A 17,221-nucleotide genomic window follows, 5' to 3' on the forward strand; every position below is an offset into this window, starting at 1 on the left:
TCTCTCACATGTTAGAGCTCCTGTTTCCTATAATCTGTATCTTCCTCTTTGGTTTCTTTCACTACTATGTTGGAGAACTTTCTCAAATAATTATTTGAAAAAAGGTGCATAGGAGGTAAGATTTTTTTGAGATCATAGAGGTCTGAAAATGTCTTTATTCTACTTTTCCACTTTATTTATAACTTGGTTGAATATAGAGGCTTAGGAAATATTTTTCTGCAGCATTCCGAAGGCATTGCTTTAATTCCTTTTAGTTTATGGTGGTGTTGCTTAAAAGTCTAAAGCCAACCTGATTCAATTTATTGAGCAACTATTATGCATCAGATTGTTCTACATTTATCCTTGTGATACACCTGTTTTCTGATCTTCTTGCTGTCCTCAACGTTCCACACATTCATGAGATGTGTTTTCATGTGGGTCTCTTTTCATTAATTTTCCTGGGCACTCAGAGTGCCCTTTCAATCTGTAAAATCATGTCCTTCAGATATGGGAAATTTCCTAGATTTTTTTCTTTGATGATTTTTTCTCTTCTATTTTTCTGAAACTCCATTTATTTGAATATTGGAACTTCTGTGTCCACTTCTGTTGTTTTCCCTATTTTTTATATCTTTGTCAATTTACTCAACTTTCTGGAGATGTCTTCAAGTGTATCCTTCAACCCTTATATTGAAATTTAATTTATATTATTTTTAATATCAAAAATCTTTTTTCATGTACTCTAAATGTTCCATTTTGTCCTGTTCTTGTTTCACAGTTGAAATATCTTCTTTTATGTCAGACTTGAATTAAGGCTGGGAACAGGGCAGCTTTGGGGACCTTGGTGTCAAGAGTTAGTGAACTTCATTCTAAGCCTTTAGGTGATAGCTCCCAATTATTATGTTCTTTTACTTTCTCAGTTCAAATGAGAGAAAGAGGTTGACTGGGATTGATTGGTGCATCTGGGTTAGGTATTACTCCTGGCCCAATCAATCATGACCAAAGATTAAGGTATACTACACAAACATGACTCCCAGGGTCTCACGACTGGTAGCTGGGAAGACTGTTCTCAGAGAAGGGGAGATGTGTCATGGAATAGGAAGATATCCCAAAAGATTTGTTTCTCTAGTCTTTCTTCCTGAGACATAAAGTATTCTTCAATACTTTTTAAAGTTGAAAAACTTCAGTATATGTTATATTCCTGAACTTAAAATCATCTAGAGAGGGGAAAATATTCTGTATTTAAAATCAATCCTTATGGAGTAAAGATTTGCTTTTCATGAGAATCACTTGCTTTAAAAAATATGGATCCTCAGGCTGTACCTCCAAAGGTTCTGATGCATTTGATGTGAGATGGAGCCTGGGAGTCTGTGTTTCTAACAAGTCTCAGGTGATATTGTTACAGTATTAAGAACCAGGGTTTGAGAAAAGGGAACACTCTTGCACTGCTGGTGGGAATATGAATTGGTACAGCCACTATGGAGAACAGTATGGAGGTTCCTTAAAAAACTACAAATAGAACTACCATATGACCCAGCAATCCCACTACTGGGCATATACCCTGAGAAAACCATAATTCAAAAAGAGTCATGTACCAAAATGTTCATTGCAGCTCTATTTACAATAGCCCGGAGATGGAAACAACCTAAGTGTCCATCATCGGATGAATGGTTAAAGAAGATGTGGCACATATATACAAAGGAATATTACTCAGCCATAAAAAGAAACGAAATTGAGCTATTTGTAATGAGGCGGATAGACCTAGAGTCTGTCATACAGAGTGAACTAAGTCAGAAAGAGAAAGACAAATACCATATGCTAACACATATATATGGAATCTAAAAAAAAAAAAAAAAAAGTCATGAAGAACCTAGGGGCAAGACGGGAATAAAGACACAGACTTACTGGAGAACGGACTTGAGGATATGGGGAGGGGGAAGGGTGAGCTGTGACAAAGTGAGAGAGTGGCATGGACATATATACACTACCAAACGTAAGGTAGATAGCTAGTGGGAAGCAGCCGCATAGCACAGGGATATCAGCTCGATGCTTTGTGACCGCCTGGAGGGGTGGGATAGGGAGGGTGGGAGGGAGGGAGACGCAAGAGGGAAGAGATATGGGAACATATGTATATGTATAACTGATTCATTTTGTTATAAAGCGGAAACTAACACAGCATTGTAAAGCAATTATACTCCAATAAAGATGTAAAAAAAAAAAAAGAACCACGGTTTAAGAAACAAACATAGAGAAGGCCTTCTTTATTCTATGTTACACAAAAACGAAAAATCTGATTTTATTTCAGGAGTCAAGAAAATACATGAATTCTTTAAGGCAGGTATTTTAAAGAAACTTGGGTATTTAATACCCTGTTGGGGGACATTTTGCTTAACTCGCTAGTTTGGATGGCCAACAGAGTCAACTTTTCTTGGCAAAAGTTTTGAGGTTGCTGCCAAATGTTCTTTGTGAAAACTTCAAATTGAGAATTCAGATCATTGAGGGCATGGCACAATATCATAATTATCACAGCCACCTCATCACCTACTGGCCTAATCAATTTTCTGGGAAAGAGGTTTCTTATCTCTTAAAGAGAAGTCATATATTTTTAAATCCTCTGTGTCCTCAAATGTATCACTGTTATAACAATGACTTTGGACTTAAAATTTTTAAGGAAAGTGCAAAATATGCTATCGTGTGACTCAGAAATAGGATTCACGACGGAAAAATTTTAAAAACTTAATCCATTTTTGACTTAGCTTTAGAATGAGTTAGCATTCAAATCTCTCCTTTTCTTAGTTATTTTTTTAAAGTTGTAAAGACACATCAGTAGGATATTTTCTTCTTGATCCTCGCTCACATTCTTTTAGATATATGAAATTGTTATTTAAAGCAATTACAGCCAGAAATATTTATGGTAAATGCTATTGTTTGTGTTGTTTATTATTTTGGCCTTAACCTTGTTTAACCTTTGTTAAAACAAATAAAAGATAGTTAATTTGAACTAATTGCCAAATTACACTAATGAAGAATATGTTGTTAGTAACAATTTCATATAGATTATGTAAAATATATACAAAATAAAAAATAGGGGAAGCGATCATCTCATTACATTATAAAAGCCCAATGCACTATCTTGGTAAACTGATTTTACCTCCTAGTTTCAAGTAGTAAGTCTATGCTTTACCTACCTCTCATGCCTGAGACCCCTCACTAAGGTTCCAATCTTTTAGTAACCTCAATACCCTACAATACATTTTTATTTGGGTATCCTCTTGTGACTCGATCATCTCCCATAAAATGTTTCCAGTCCTCATATTTCTATGAATAATACCATTAATTTGGTCTCTTATGCTTATAACATTAATAAATTAGAACTAATTTTGCTTTTTTCCATACTTAATCCTATATCTTTTAAAATATATATATATATATATATTTTTGGTTGAAAATGATGGAGTTTGAATTGGATGAGAGCTAATGGGATTGAAACTCCACCTAGCTTAAGGAAAAAAGGGAATTTTCTGGAAGGATCCAGGGGTTGTTCACAGAACCGAAGAAAGAAGTGCAGGCACTAGAACAGGTCTAGGAACCTCTGGAATTGGGACCAGCAAACTGGTGCCACTAGAATGTGCTCTTTCTATCTGGATGATGGCTATACTTTCTGAGTATTTTTCACAAGGCTGGGACACCGGTAAAAGATGATGTCACAGCCTATGGCTCAAAGTGCATAAAGAAAAACTGAGTATGGTCTCCATTTTAAATTCAGCCAGTCTCAGGGAGACATTCTTATTTGTCCAGCTTGAGTCACATGCTTATTCCTTGGACCAATCACTGTGGCTAGTGGATGTTGTACTATATTTGGGATTGGCAGTTGCAGTAGTCTGTGTCCTCTAAGAAGCAGATGTCAGAATGGAATTAAAATATAAGGACTTTATTCGAGGAAATGTCTGTGTGAAAGGGAGGGAGCTGGTCAGGGCTGGGAAGACATCAGACTATGATGCAGTCTGACCCTGAGTGAAGGAGAGAAAGTAGTTGGCCTAGATTGCTGTGCAGACTATGGAAGGTTCAGCAAAGCTACTGGGTAGTTCTTGAGCCAAAGGAAGTTGGCTGAAATAGGAGACCCTTGTCTCTCAGGAACCGAACTGCCTTGGTATTCCTGTCATACTCGGTGATTGGCAGGAGCAGCCTGCAGGAGGCGTGGCCTCCATGCAAATTTGGAGATGTGTTTCAAAGTGCAGCAGCTGGGTCCCTTAGTCAGTTGTGCTCCCTGCAGTAGGAGTTCTATGGGGAGCGATCTCTTGGCGGCATCTCAGTCCACTCTGAATCATACGGCTGGAGTGGGAGATGAGCAGCTCCTCGAAAAGAATGGATATATTTTTCTGGACAGATAAAACAATAATGTCTGGTACATTGTTCCTCAAAATTCTAACATGCCTCTCCAGTTCAAGTCTTTGTTTTTATTCCCACAGCTGCTGCCATTGTCCATACTTTCATGATCTTATTCTTGGACTACCAGAGCCTCTTCTAATTAGTTCCTGCCTCTATTCTAAACCTTCTTCTACCAATCTACACTCCACCTTGTAATTTAATGACTAGAACTTCAGTTTGAACATATCATTTTCTTATTACAAGAAACCTACACGGTTTTCGGAGAGTTCTCATTCTCCCTCTGGCATTCACAACTTTCTAATATGACTCTTACTATTCCCTAATACAACTCCTGTATCTTGCAAATATCACCATCCTTCAAGTACAACATGTTCATTTATACCCTAACCTTGTCTTAGAATCACAGAATCTCAGAAATGGGGAGTATCTATATGGGCATCAGTTCTCCATTTTAGCTTCTTGACCTTAGGGAGATTAGAGGTGAATATGTGGGTATTAAATCAAAAATATAAATGAAGGGGAAGGAGATGAGATAGATAGAGATGGACAAGGGGTGGGAGCATGCTAAATCTAAGGTCTGGTCCATGTGACAAAATCAGCATATGGTCCTTATGATTTTGAGAGCAGGTAGCTGGGATAAAATGAAGGCTACTGGGGAGCTGGACTTTTGGAGAGGGAGGGATGAAGAGGGTATGGGATGGGTTCCAAGAAGAGGTTTTTTGGTTTTTGTTTGGCTGTGCCACGCAGCTTACAGGATCTTAGTTCCCTGACCAGGGACTGAAGCCAGGCCATGGCAGTGAAAGCGCTGAGTCTCAACCACTGGACTGCCAGGGAATTCCCCAGGAAGAAAGCCCACCTGGGAAAACTTCATATAAGATGAATTAAAAAAAAAGCCAAGTGAGTAAGAGGGGAAAGAGATGGAAGGAAGGAGACATGGAAGCTTCCCAAATCTGCCATCCATCTAATGTTTTTGTTGACTGGCCCGTTAGCATTATTCTGTTCCAGTAGAGCTTGTATGCAGGGTATGATTACAATCTGGTTTACTGTGGTAAAAAAAAATTCAATTATTTTACATACTAAACCAAGAGTGATTATTTGTAACAATAATAATCTGGGCACCAGGGTTTATAACAAGCCAAGATCTGTTTCTCTGCAGCTGCCACCCACTGGTTTTGGTGCTAACCCTTGCAACCGTACAGAACAAGCCTGCTTCCTTTACAGATGGCAGCCATTCGAATATTTGAAAACAATTATCATGGAGTCCCTGAGTCATTTCTTTTTCAGACGAAACATTATCAGCTTTTTAACCTTTTCTCATAGAATATAATTAGAAATATCTTGCTGCTGAATTCACTCCAGGTAGTTTCTTAACCAGGGCAGAAAAACGTGGGATTACTGCTTTCTTTATGATAGATAATAAGCATCTAAAATGGCAGCCTAAAATCACATGAATAACTTTAGTAGGTACCCTATTTATGGAAATTAAACTTATTCTCAATGAAAACTCCAGGTCCTTTCCACTTGTGCTGCTTCTGGCTTAGGTCTTACCTCTTCTGTTTTCTTTCATTTATTGGAGGACTTAATTGAAGACTGCTCATTAATTAAATATATTTTTATTAATGAGGAACCACTGTGGGCTTGGCGCTGGGAGTGGGAAAGATTTATCACTGCTGGGATCCTCTCCCATTGCTGTGACCCAGGGAAGCTAGAGATGGCAGGACCCAGGGTTAGGACTAAGGGTGAGATAAGCAAAATGTCTAGGGTGCAAGTTTTAAGGAGGTACTTGCTCTCAGGTTTGTGCAAGTGCAGGAAAAATAGTGTAGTACTCTGGATAGAGTTCTTATCCAGTCGCCCACTCTAGCTTATTGCTTTGGATAATCTGGGAACATAGATCAGGTAGGTTTAGTTCAGCTCTTGGCCATTTTAACTATAAAACAAAGTTTTAGAGTTACTACTTTTATATTCTGTACAACCACACGAGCATGTACTCTTATTTAATATACACTGGGGAAAATGAGAGTCATATATGGTCAGCGTGAGGGAGATCAGAATACAAGATTGGGGTTTTTTCTGGATCTTCCCATGGCAGTAAGGAGAAAAAGGAGAAGCATATAAATCCAACCCTTGCCCCCAATTTGGAGGTGCTTATACACAGGGGTTTCCTTTGGGCTGTGGATCCTTGATATCATTGTCCAAATTTTTCTTTAAAATTATCCCCTGGATCTAGATCCTCCCATTCTGTAGTGATACAGCTCAGAACATTAAGTGACTACGCAATGACCAGCACCAAAAGGAAAGCCCTACATAGGAAATTTGGAGAAAATAAAGAACTTCGCTATGATTATATAACTAAGCCTCAGACATAAAAGGAGGCTAAATCAAAAGGGAATGGCCCCTAACAGGGAGCAGTAAAGCCTTTCAAGGAAAACAAAGAAAAGGAGAGCACAGGCAAAGGTGAGTTGATATATACCTCATCCCTCAGGTTAGGTTGCCCTGTCCAGCGCAAACCAAATCCCTTTGAGGAACTTCCCATTTTATTCTCCTCAGTGAAAGGGGACCAGGAAGATGAATGAAACAGGATTCCTAAAGTAGGACTCAGCCTAAGGCCCATTCAATGATGAAGAGATACTCTAAATTTTATAATATATGTAAATGTAAAATGTCAGGCATGTTCTTCCCCCTGATTGAAGGGAAACAGGGTTGGGAGACATCACAGAGAGGAGGAGGAGCCATTTTTAACTTTACTTTCAGAATATAATTATATACTTTTAATTTTAAATGCTATTCTTGCTAGTTGTGAAAAATTTAAAGACCACAGAATGATAAAACATAAAGTGAAAGTCTAGCGGCTTCCCTGGTGGCGCAGTGGTTGACCGTCCGCCTGCCGATGCAGGGGACGCGGGTTTGTGCCCCATTCCGGGAAGATCCCACATGCCGCGGAGCGTCTGGGCCAGTGAACCGTGGCCGCTGAGCCTGCGTGTCCGGAGCCTGTGCTCCGCAACGGGAGAGGCCACAACAGTGAGAGAGGCCCGCGTACCGCAAAAAAAAAAAAATAAAATAAAATAAAATAAATAAATAAATAAATAAATAAGTGAACGTCTATCCCATGCTTCTGGCCTCCAGAAGAAACAACTGTTAACAGTTTGGTATATATCCATCCAACACTCCTGTGTCTTAAAAATGTGTTATTACATATGTATTAGTCAGGGTTCTCCAGAGAAACAGAACCAATAGTGTGCATGTATATCTATATATCTATATCTATATCATCTATCTATATAATATATATATGAGGGGGGGGGAATAAGGCATTGGCTCATGTGATTATAGGTCCTAAGATCTGCAGTTGGCAAGCTGGAGACCCAGGAGAGCTGATGGTATAGTTCCAGTCCAAGTCCAAAGGCCTGAGAGCCAGGAGAGCTGACAGTGTAAGTTCCAGTCCAAAAGCTGGCAGGCTGGAGACCAGCAGGAGAGCTGGCGTTTCAGTTTGAGTCCAAAGGCAAGAAAAGACCAATGTCCCAGCTCAAGGCTGCAGGCAAAATGAACTTCCTCTTACTCAGTCTTTTTGTTCTGTTCAGGTCTTCAACTGACTGGATGAGATCCACTCACATTAGGGAGGGCAATCTGCTTTACTCAGTCTACTAATTTAAATGTTAATTTGATCCAGAAATACTTTCACAGACACATCCAAAATAATGTTTGGCCAAATATCTGGGCACACTGTGGCCCAGTCAAGTTGACACGTAAAATCACAACATATATTTATTATATAAAACATAATAAATGGGCTCATAGTGTATGAACTGGCCTATAACCTATATGCATTACGCATTCACATCAAGAACGTGGGCTTCAGAATCAGTGGGCCTGGATTTGAGTTGTGACCTTGGTAAGTCACCAAATGGCTCTGAACTTTTTTTTTTTTTTTTTCCGGTATGCGGGCCTCTCACTGTTGTGGCCTCTCCCGTTGCCGAGCACAGGCTCCAGACGTGCAGGCTCAGCGGCCATGGCTCACGGGCCCAGTCGCTCCGCGGCATGTGGGATCTTCCCGGACCGGGGCACGAACCCACGTCCCCTGCATCAGCAGGCGGACTCTCAACCACTGCGCCACCAGGGAAGCCCGGCTCTGAACTTCTGTTTCCTTATTTATAATACTGATCTAATAACATGATATACCTTACAGAGTTGTGATGAGAGTTAAGCAAAACATTGCAAATTAATTGCCTATTGGAGAATAAGCCCTCCAAATGCTAGATTTAAAAGAAAAAGTCCTAACACATCATGAATATCTTTGTATGTCAATAAATATGGCTCAACTTTATCCATTTTTGATAAATGCATAGTATTCTATTGTATGGGTGAATCCTAATTTATTTAATGGACTCCTGTTGATGGACATTTAGGTTTTTTCTAATTGTTTACTTTTCTAAACAAACAAACAAAAAAGATAGTCTTGCAAACTTAATTATTTATTTAGGAGAAATTCATAAAATTAGAATGACTGGGTCAAAAATATATTACAGTTGACCCTTGAACAAGATGGGGGTGAGGGACACCAACTCTTTTCACAGTCAAAAATCCATGTATAACTTATAGCTGGCCCTCCACATCCACAGTTTCTGCGTATCAGTGGTTTCACATCCAAGGGTTCAACCAAGGGCAGATCATTTAATATTATTGTATGTATTCATTGAAAAACATCTGAGTATAAGTGGACCCATGCAGTCTGAACCAATGTTGTTAGAAGTTCAACTGTAGGTATCTTTAATTTTGATTAAGATTGCCACATTGGTCTCCTGAAACATTTTATCAATTTATCCCAGCCACTCCCCTCCCTTGTCCTCACATTTGGGAGCATGTCCATTTTCCCCATACCCCTGTCAGAACTAAGCACTATCAAACACTTAACTCTCTGCCAAACTGATACTTGAAAGAAGTCTCATTTGTTTTAAATTCCATTGCTTTTTATCAATGGTAAACTTGAGCAATTATTGCCCATTAGTATTTCTTCTTTTGTGAATTGACTCTTCATATCTACAACCCCTTTTCTAGTGGATGCCAACATATTGTTTTCTTATTGATTTTAAGTGCTCTTTAAAATCCTCAACAATACAATAATATCTAAAACTTATATGCCACCTAGTATAAGCCAGGTTCTAAGTACTTTACATGTACTAATTTCTTCCTCAAAAACATCCTGTAGAGTCAGTACTATTATTATTGCTATTTTACAGATGAAGAAACTGAGGCATATGAAAGTTAAATAGCTTGCCCAACACCTTGCTGCTGTTGGGTGGTAGAGCCAGTTAGTAGGCATTTTGGCGCTGGAGTCCATGCTCTAACTACTTTCTTTACTGCTCTCCAACTGCTGCGAATATTTCATTTCCCAATTTGTATTTATCTTTAAAGTTTGTTTATAGTGTCCTAAATTTTTACATAGTCTAATTTCTCCTTTTTAAATGATTTCTTGCTGATCTTATTCTTTTACTTTTTTTTTTGAAATTAAAACTCTATTTTTTAAAAAATTATTTATTTAGCTGCGCAGGGTCTTAGTTGTGGCACAACAGGGATCTTTATTGCCACGTGCGGGATATTTAGTTGCAGCATGTGGGATCTAGTTCCCTGACCGGGGATCGAACCCAGGCCCCCTGCATTAGGAGCATGGAGTCTTAGCCACTGGACCACTAGGGAAGTCCCCTTGCTGATCTCATTCTTAAACGATGAATAGAAATTTCCCCGGCAAAGAAGATCTCTAGCTTCCACCTTAAGACAGAAAGATAATTGTGTACAAAAGACATGCATGAAGGTGTGAGAGAGCAGGGGACATTCAGGAAAAACTGAGATGATCAGATACATGAATTCTGGGAGACAAGCTTGAAAAGGTCATTTGGAATTAGACTGTCAAGAACCTTGGAAGTATGGATTTTATCCTGAGGGTAGTGAAAGTGGGAGCTGCTTAACTTATGCTTTTGTTTTTAATAAAACATACTCATGTATAGAATGGTATAAAACAAAATAAAAAGAAATATTTTCCAACTGAGACTTCCCATACACCCAGCATATTCCCAAGAGGTAAGCTTCTTTTATATGTTTCTGGTTTTGTTTCTTGCGATTATCACCATAATTCTAAAGAATGTACTTACAGTTCTCTTTATTAATTTATAAGTTTAGACAATATCTATTTACTCCCATTTATGAAGGAAGAGGAATTTGGCTTATACGTACTATTTCTCACCTTTTCTCCCTTCACCCTCTCCTCCTAAATATATATTCAATACTATACCACATATATGAATAATAAAAGAATATATATACCCATGTTCTATTTTTCATTTATATCAATCAAAAATATATAAAACTTCTACTTATCTTTCATCAATTAAAAAAGAAAACTTCTCATTCTGCATTACGTAAGATGAGAGAAATTACCATCCCTAAACTATTCTTTTTCTCTCATCCCTTTGCTTTACTTCTTAGCCTCTGATGGCTCTGTCCTTACTTTGATGTTGTCAAGATTGCTAACATTTACATTCTGTTTTTTTTTTTTTTAGATGTTGGGGGTAGGAGTTTATTAATTAATTAATTAATTTTTGCTGTGTTAGGTCTTTGTTTCTGTGGGAGGGCTTTCTCTAGTTGTGGCAAGCGGGGGCCACTCTTCATCGCGGTGCGCGGGCCTCTCATTATCGCGGCCTCTCTTGTTGCGGAGCACAGGCTCCACACGCGCAGGCTCAGTAGTTGTGGTCAGGGGCCTAGTTGCTCCGCGGCATGTGGGATCCTCCCAGACCAGGGCTCGAACCCGTGTCCCCTGCATTAGCAGGCAGATTCTCAACCACTGCGCCACCAGGGAAGCCCAACATTCTGTTCTTTACGGTAAGTATTTCATACTCTTTCTAACACCTTAGAGCAAATATTGTATTTTAATATTTTATAATATTATGATTAAATAAATATTATTTATTTTGATGCAAGGTATATGATTAGCAAATGTAATTGTATATTGCTAAATCAGTGTTGACCCAAACAGTGTCAAGGTCAAATGGATTTTCTTGTCTTAAACCCTAACAGCTACTCAAAATCATACCCTATTTAATTTGCTTGATGTATGGAATATATGGTTTTCCCCTGTAGACTATCTAATTGCCTTTCTTTTTTCTACTGAGAGAAGAAATAGATACCTTTTTCATGATAATAAGATCTTCCAGCTTTGTAATATATTAATTGTTGAATGGAAAGAATTTTCTCCCTGAGCATATTCTTCAGACTTTCTTTTCTAATTTAAATGTGTTGCTTTCTAGGCTTGCTGCCCAGCTGTCATCCTATGATTTCTTTTCATTGTATTCATAGGTTAGTTTCACCGTTTCTTGGATCCATAGCTTTCTCTTCCTTGGATTCCGTTCTCATTTTGTCGGGCTATATCAAGTTGAAAATCTAAAAAAAAAAAAAGTGCACGAGAGAATCCATGCATTCCTTCAATAACTTAATTTTGTCCTCACTCTTGACTAAGTTTGATTTGACACAGAATTTGAGTTCCGTAGTCATTCTCCCTTCAGTACTCTGTACACATTGTTCCATTCTTTTCTAACATCCACTTTGTTATTGAGATTTCTGACCAATTTGAATCTCATTTTTCTGGCATTGACTTTTTAATTTTATTTTTTTCCATCTCATCATTGTCCTATAATAGATTGTTGTGGCCCAACAACAATCAATTATAATCTATTTCTGAATCCTCAAAAGATATTCCATAATTCCTTTAATAAATTGTTCCACCTTAAAATGAAAAAGATCAATAAATTTTTTTAACGTCAGAGTATGGCATGTTATATGAAACTCTATGAAATGTTCCCTTTCATTTATAACAGTATATAGTTAAGCAAAGAGAAATTCTATATTGGGAAAAAATAATTGGGAAGATAATAATGAGAAATACGATTCTAGATAAAAAGTTCTTTAAGTTTCTTAAAGAGTTCTTTTAAGTTTCTCTTTATCACCATCATCAATGGCTATTTTATCTTATTGGTGTACAGATGTACACTTCAAAGCTTAAGAACAACTAATATAAAAGATCTAGGCACCTAAGCCTATTATGATTTATTTATTCAACAAAAATTTAGTAGGTACCTACTTTTATCCAAAGAATTCTATGCTTGTCCTTCTTGTATTTGATAAATGTAAGCAATAAAAGCTCTTAGTGACCTTCTCTGAATCAGGCCCACACATTTATAGTTATATGAACTAAGGAGATTTGAATGACTTTTGTAGCAGTAGATTTTCTCATCTAACTCAGAGTATCAATTATTTTCTTCAGTGTAGAATTCAATTTCCTTCCTACATAGGTATGTTCTTGAGACCTTCTACAAGCTGCCTTCTGCTTTCTACATGATAGTTGGCTGCATTTACTGGTGTGTGACATAATTATGTCCTTGAAAAGGTCTGTGGTATATTTTTTGACCTTTAAGTTAAAATTGTTATATAACTGTCACTTGTCATTATAGGAGCATCTAGCTGTGAAAAAATGTATTTATTTATTTGGCTGCATTGGGTCTTCGTTGCTACGCGTGGGCTTCCTCTAGTTGTGGCGAGCGGGGGCTACTCTTCGTTGCGGTGCGCAGGCTTCTCATTGCGGTGGCTTCTCTTGTTGCGGAGCACAGGCTCTAGGCTCGTGGGCTTCAGTAGTTGTGGCTCGTGGTCTCTAGAGCGCAGGCTCAGTAGTTGTGGCACACGGGCTTAGTTGCTCTGCGGCATGTGGGATCTTCCCAGAGCAGAACTCGAACCTGTGTCCCTTGCGTTGGCAGGCAGATTCTTAACAACTGCGCCACCAGGGAAGTCCCAAAACATTTTTTTAAATATAATCAAGTACTCCTACCTAGAACAAAATACTACTTTGCTGTGAACAAGAATGTTTAGCTTATTTAGTTTGTATCCCCGTAAGCATGTACTTGTTGAACATTTTGTGTCAAATTGCTCTGTATGTTTAGAAGTTCCGTTCACTCCTCCACACTGACAGGCCAGTATCCTGCTGTGTTGTAACTGTGTCAGTAAACCACTGTGTACTGCTCCATACATTTAGCCGATAGCAATAACTTCACTGATCAATAATAAATATTAACAGAGATTATACAGGAGCGCATCGTATTTGGAGATGAAAAGGGAGAGGAGTGTAGGTGGCTCTTCAGTCTGCATGAAAGGCTTAGAAAATATAATGGAAGAAAGTGTAGGGTAGTAAATTAGCGTCTATGCTATTTGCTCTCTTTTTTCTTTTCTTTGGTAGAGCTTGTGCCATCTCTAAAGTTTTAGAGGGCAAGAAGGAAAGCTACCAGTTGATCTAAGTGAATAAAAAGAATACTAGAATGCTCCACGTTTATTTTCTGTCTTAGCTATTACTTTGCTGCCTGTAGTGGAGTAAGTGACAAGTCTTGAGGAAAATAATTGGTGGAGGAAATCGAAGAGAAAAAAGAATTGTTCTGATTTATGTTTACTTTTATTTTTTCTTTCCATTTTCATCGTTAATTACCTCCACACAGCAGGATAGATACACTTCTTATTGTACCACTCTATCAGGTAGAGTATCCACAAATGGGAAGTTATTACTCTTCTCCTCCCACCAAAGACATTACAGTTTATCCCACCAAGTAAGTGCCCACTGAGCAGTCTTCTCTGGCAGTCCCTCCCTGAACCCCACCATGCCATTTCTGTAGCTCTAAGGCTGTGCTGTCTGATACAGTAGCCACTAGCCACATATGGCTAGTAGCCAGTGTATTGCGTAGCACAAATATAGACAGTTTTCATTATCGCAGACAATTCTTTTGAACAGTTCTGCTCTAAGAGAACCTCAGGGAAGTGTGTTGAAGTACAGTACCCTTGTAGGCATCACTTAAGTTTTCTCTGTCCAAGAATCCCTTTCTGGGAACCATTTTCCTTTCTCCCCCGTTCATCCGTATAGGTCCCATGGGGGCCACTGTATTCCTCCATGACCCTCCCATTATGGCCACAGAGGTTTTGTCAGAGGTATGCACCTGACCCAAGCTAGGCTAATTTTATTATCTGGCTTCCTAACTTGTATGGGGTAGGTTACCTTATTTAAGTAGAGCTAATGACATCCCACCTTTTTTGGAATTTATGGACTTGGGGCACAGAAATGTGGCAGAATCTGTGAGCTGTAGAGCTTGGAATTTCTCAGGAGTCATGTTTTCCACCATAGGGATAAAGTTAGCTTGTGGTGAGAAAGCAGAAAAACCAACATGCAGAACAGGTAGAGATAAGGAGCAGAAAATATTGTGATAGCGTTCAGATTCCCGAGGTTGCTGATACTGAGGCCCAGCTTTATGTTTAACTTTATAATTAACTTTCCAGTTTTCATAAGCTAGTTCAAGTTGAGTTGCTCTGATTGGAAAAAGTTCCTAGAATAAATAACTAATATATAAATGTTTCCATGACATTGTGACTCATGAAAGAAATGCAATATTAATGGTTTTAACTAGATTTTCATTAGATCCTTATATCTAGCCACATCTTCTCAGATAATTGCAACTGCTAATAAAGCTTAAAGTTTAAAAATGTCTCTCTTATGCAAACATTCAAAATCCCTGGATAACTAACACTTATTAAATTTTCCAAAATGTAATTTTTGGTATAGGTACTTGTTAAGACTCCATTTTTATATATGTAATATATAATACTAGAATTAAGCATATATTTAATTATATATACTAGAATAAAATATATATTACTAGATAGAATTTTTGCTCCATTCTTTTAATGGCTTTGGACTTTTTCAGTTGAATAGCTTAAATTAAATACAGGAAGTTTCCAAATTTAAAAATCATTTATTTCTTAAAAGTACATTGGGAACTTTTGTAACTTGGAACATACTCTTCCATCAAGATAGTATTGCTATTAATAGTGGTAGGTTATTTTGTTTGGCACATGAAAACTACTTAACTAATGTAGGTGCAGTTACCTTTCACTTTCCCTTTGAGCTGTTCTTTCCACATGATTCACCTTCAGTGCTTTCTTTTTCTGCTTTCTGATGTTTCAGCTATACCACTGGATAATTAAGCATGTGTCCTCCTGTAAGTCAAACTATCATTTTAAACAATATGTCTATGAAATATTGAGTTGAAACTTAAAATACCAAAAGCACATTTCCATTTCCTAGTCATAAGAAAAGGAGTTACTTTGACTTCTTTTATTTTTCTTTTCCTGTCTCAGCCCCTAACTATCCACAGCACATGATGGGAAAATTGGGTAATTGCTTGAACTATATGTTTGGAAACTATTTTTCAAATAATTCATTAACAAGGAAGAATGAAGAATTTAAAATGAAGCATTTCTTGAACATCCCCTACAATGTAAAGTTGTATAGACTAAAGATTATTTAGAGGTATATGGTCAAAATTACAAAGACGTCTTGTCCTTAGGTGGGATGCATGACTGATAAAATTTAAAAATATTTAAATTATAAATAATTGACACTCCTCCAAATTAAAAGTATCAAACCCATGGCATACTTTAGAAATAAGAGTATATAAGAAGTTAAATCTCAATTCCGAGTGGCCCCTAAGCAAACTCAGAAGCCATATGAAATGTTGTAAAGTTACGTTAAGCCATATGATATTGTCCAACAGTAATCATAGAAATTTCCCAACTAGTATCTGGACAGCATTTTTTTAAAAAAGGCAATATTGGTAGGGAGAATTATGCATTCTAATCTGGGGGGAAATGTCATCAATATCGAGTAGCCTTGGCCTAAATTCCCAGATTTGACAAGTTTGAAGCTCATGTTCGCCACACACACACACACAAATTCATTTTCTGAGCAAACTGTGATATTAACCTGAGTTATGGGAGCTCAAATAACTTGGACCCATATATGATACTTAGGTAATTGATGATGTAAGTATGATTTTTTTCTTTTGGCTTTCAATATAAAATTCTTAAAAAGGCTGAGAAGAGCCAGCCAGAAAACACAAACCCAGAACTGTGGTTTCAAGTTCAAACCAATGTCTTGGAGTTCAAGACTATTTTAAGGGAGGTTGCTTGGAGAAAGTACCTTTGGCACTATACATATTTTACCTGAATCTCACGGATATCTATGGTGAACATACACACACACAGAGCTTTCCTAAAACATAGACATTTTAATATTTTCCGGTAGGACAGCATTTTGTTTGATCTTTCAATATCAACTCTTGTTTGTAGTTAGCTTTTAGCACAGTTCCTGGTTTGATAAATCTTCACGGAACTAATGAAAATGGTAAAGAATGAATGTCTACTGAACATAAACTGTGACTGAGGGAGAGATTATATAAATGCAGTGAAAGACAATTTCTGCTCTAGATTTACAGTCCAATCTCACTTACATAAGTGCAAAATTTTCTTTGTGTCAGTCTCCAGTAGAGCTATTTTGCGCTAGGAGTAAGCATTTTCTCTGCAAGGAGAATCACCAACTCCCTATTCCTCCATGTTGTTTATGCCGTTCATTGTCAAGGTCCTCAAAGTACCAAATGAAGCTGAGAGTTGGGTGAATGTTGAGTGGCTCAAGTACCTCAGGTCCAAATTAAATGGCCAGTTGTTCTGTGTTCGACGTTGACCTGTGACGGTTCATAATGCTCATAGGTTTGCCAGTTAAAAGAACTTGAATGTCACTTGCTTTTTCAGGCCCTTTGTCGAAACGTCTGTCTCATCTCTACTTTTGTATACCTCAAATGTGTGGAGACAAATGCCAACGCATATTTCCGAGGGAAAACCAAGCTCAGGTTGATGGCAAGCTTTATCAGGAGTCTAAGGGGTGAAGTGCAGGAGCACACGTGTGTGTGTGTGTGTGTGTGTGTGTGTGTGTGTGTGTGTGTGTGTG

This window comes from Aethalodelphis obliquidens, unplaced genomic scaffold (assembly GCF_003676395.1).
Source record: "Aethalodelphis obliquidens isolate GAN/ISIS:26980383/991018 unplaced genomic scaffold, ASM367639v1 scaffold48, whole genome shotgun sequence".
Lineage (NCBI taxonomy): Eukaryota > Metazoa > Chordata > Mammalia > Artiodactyla > Delphinidae > Aethalodelphis > Aethalodelphis obliquidens.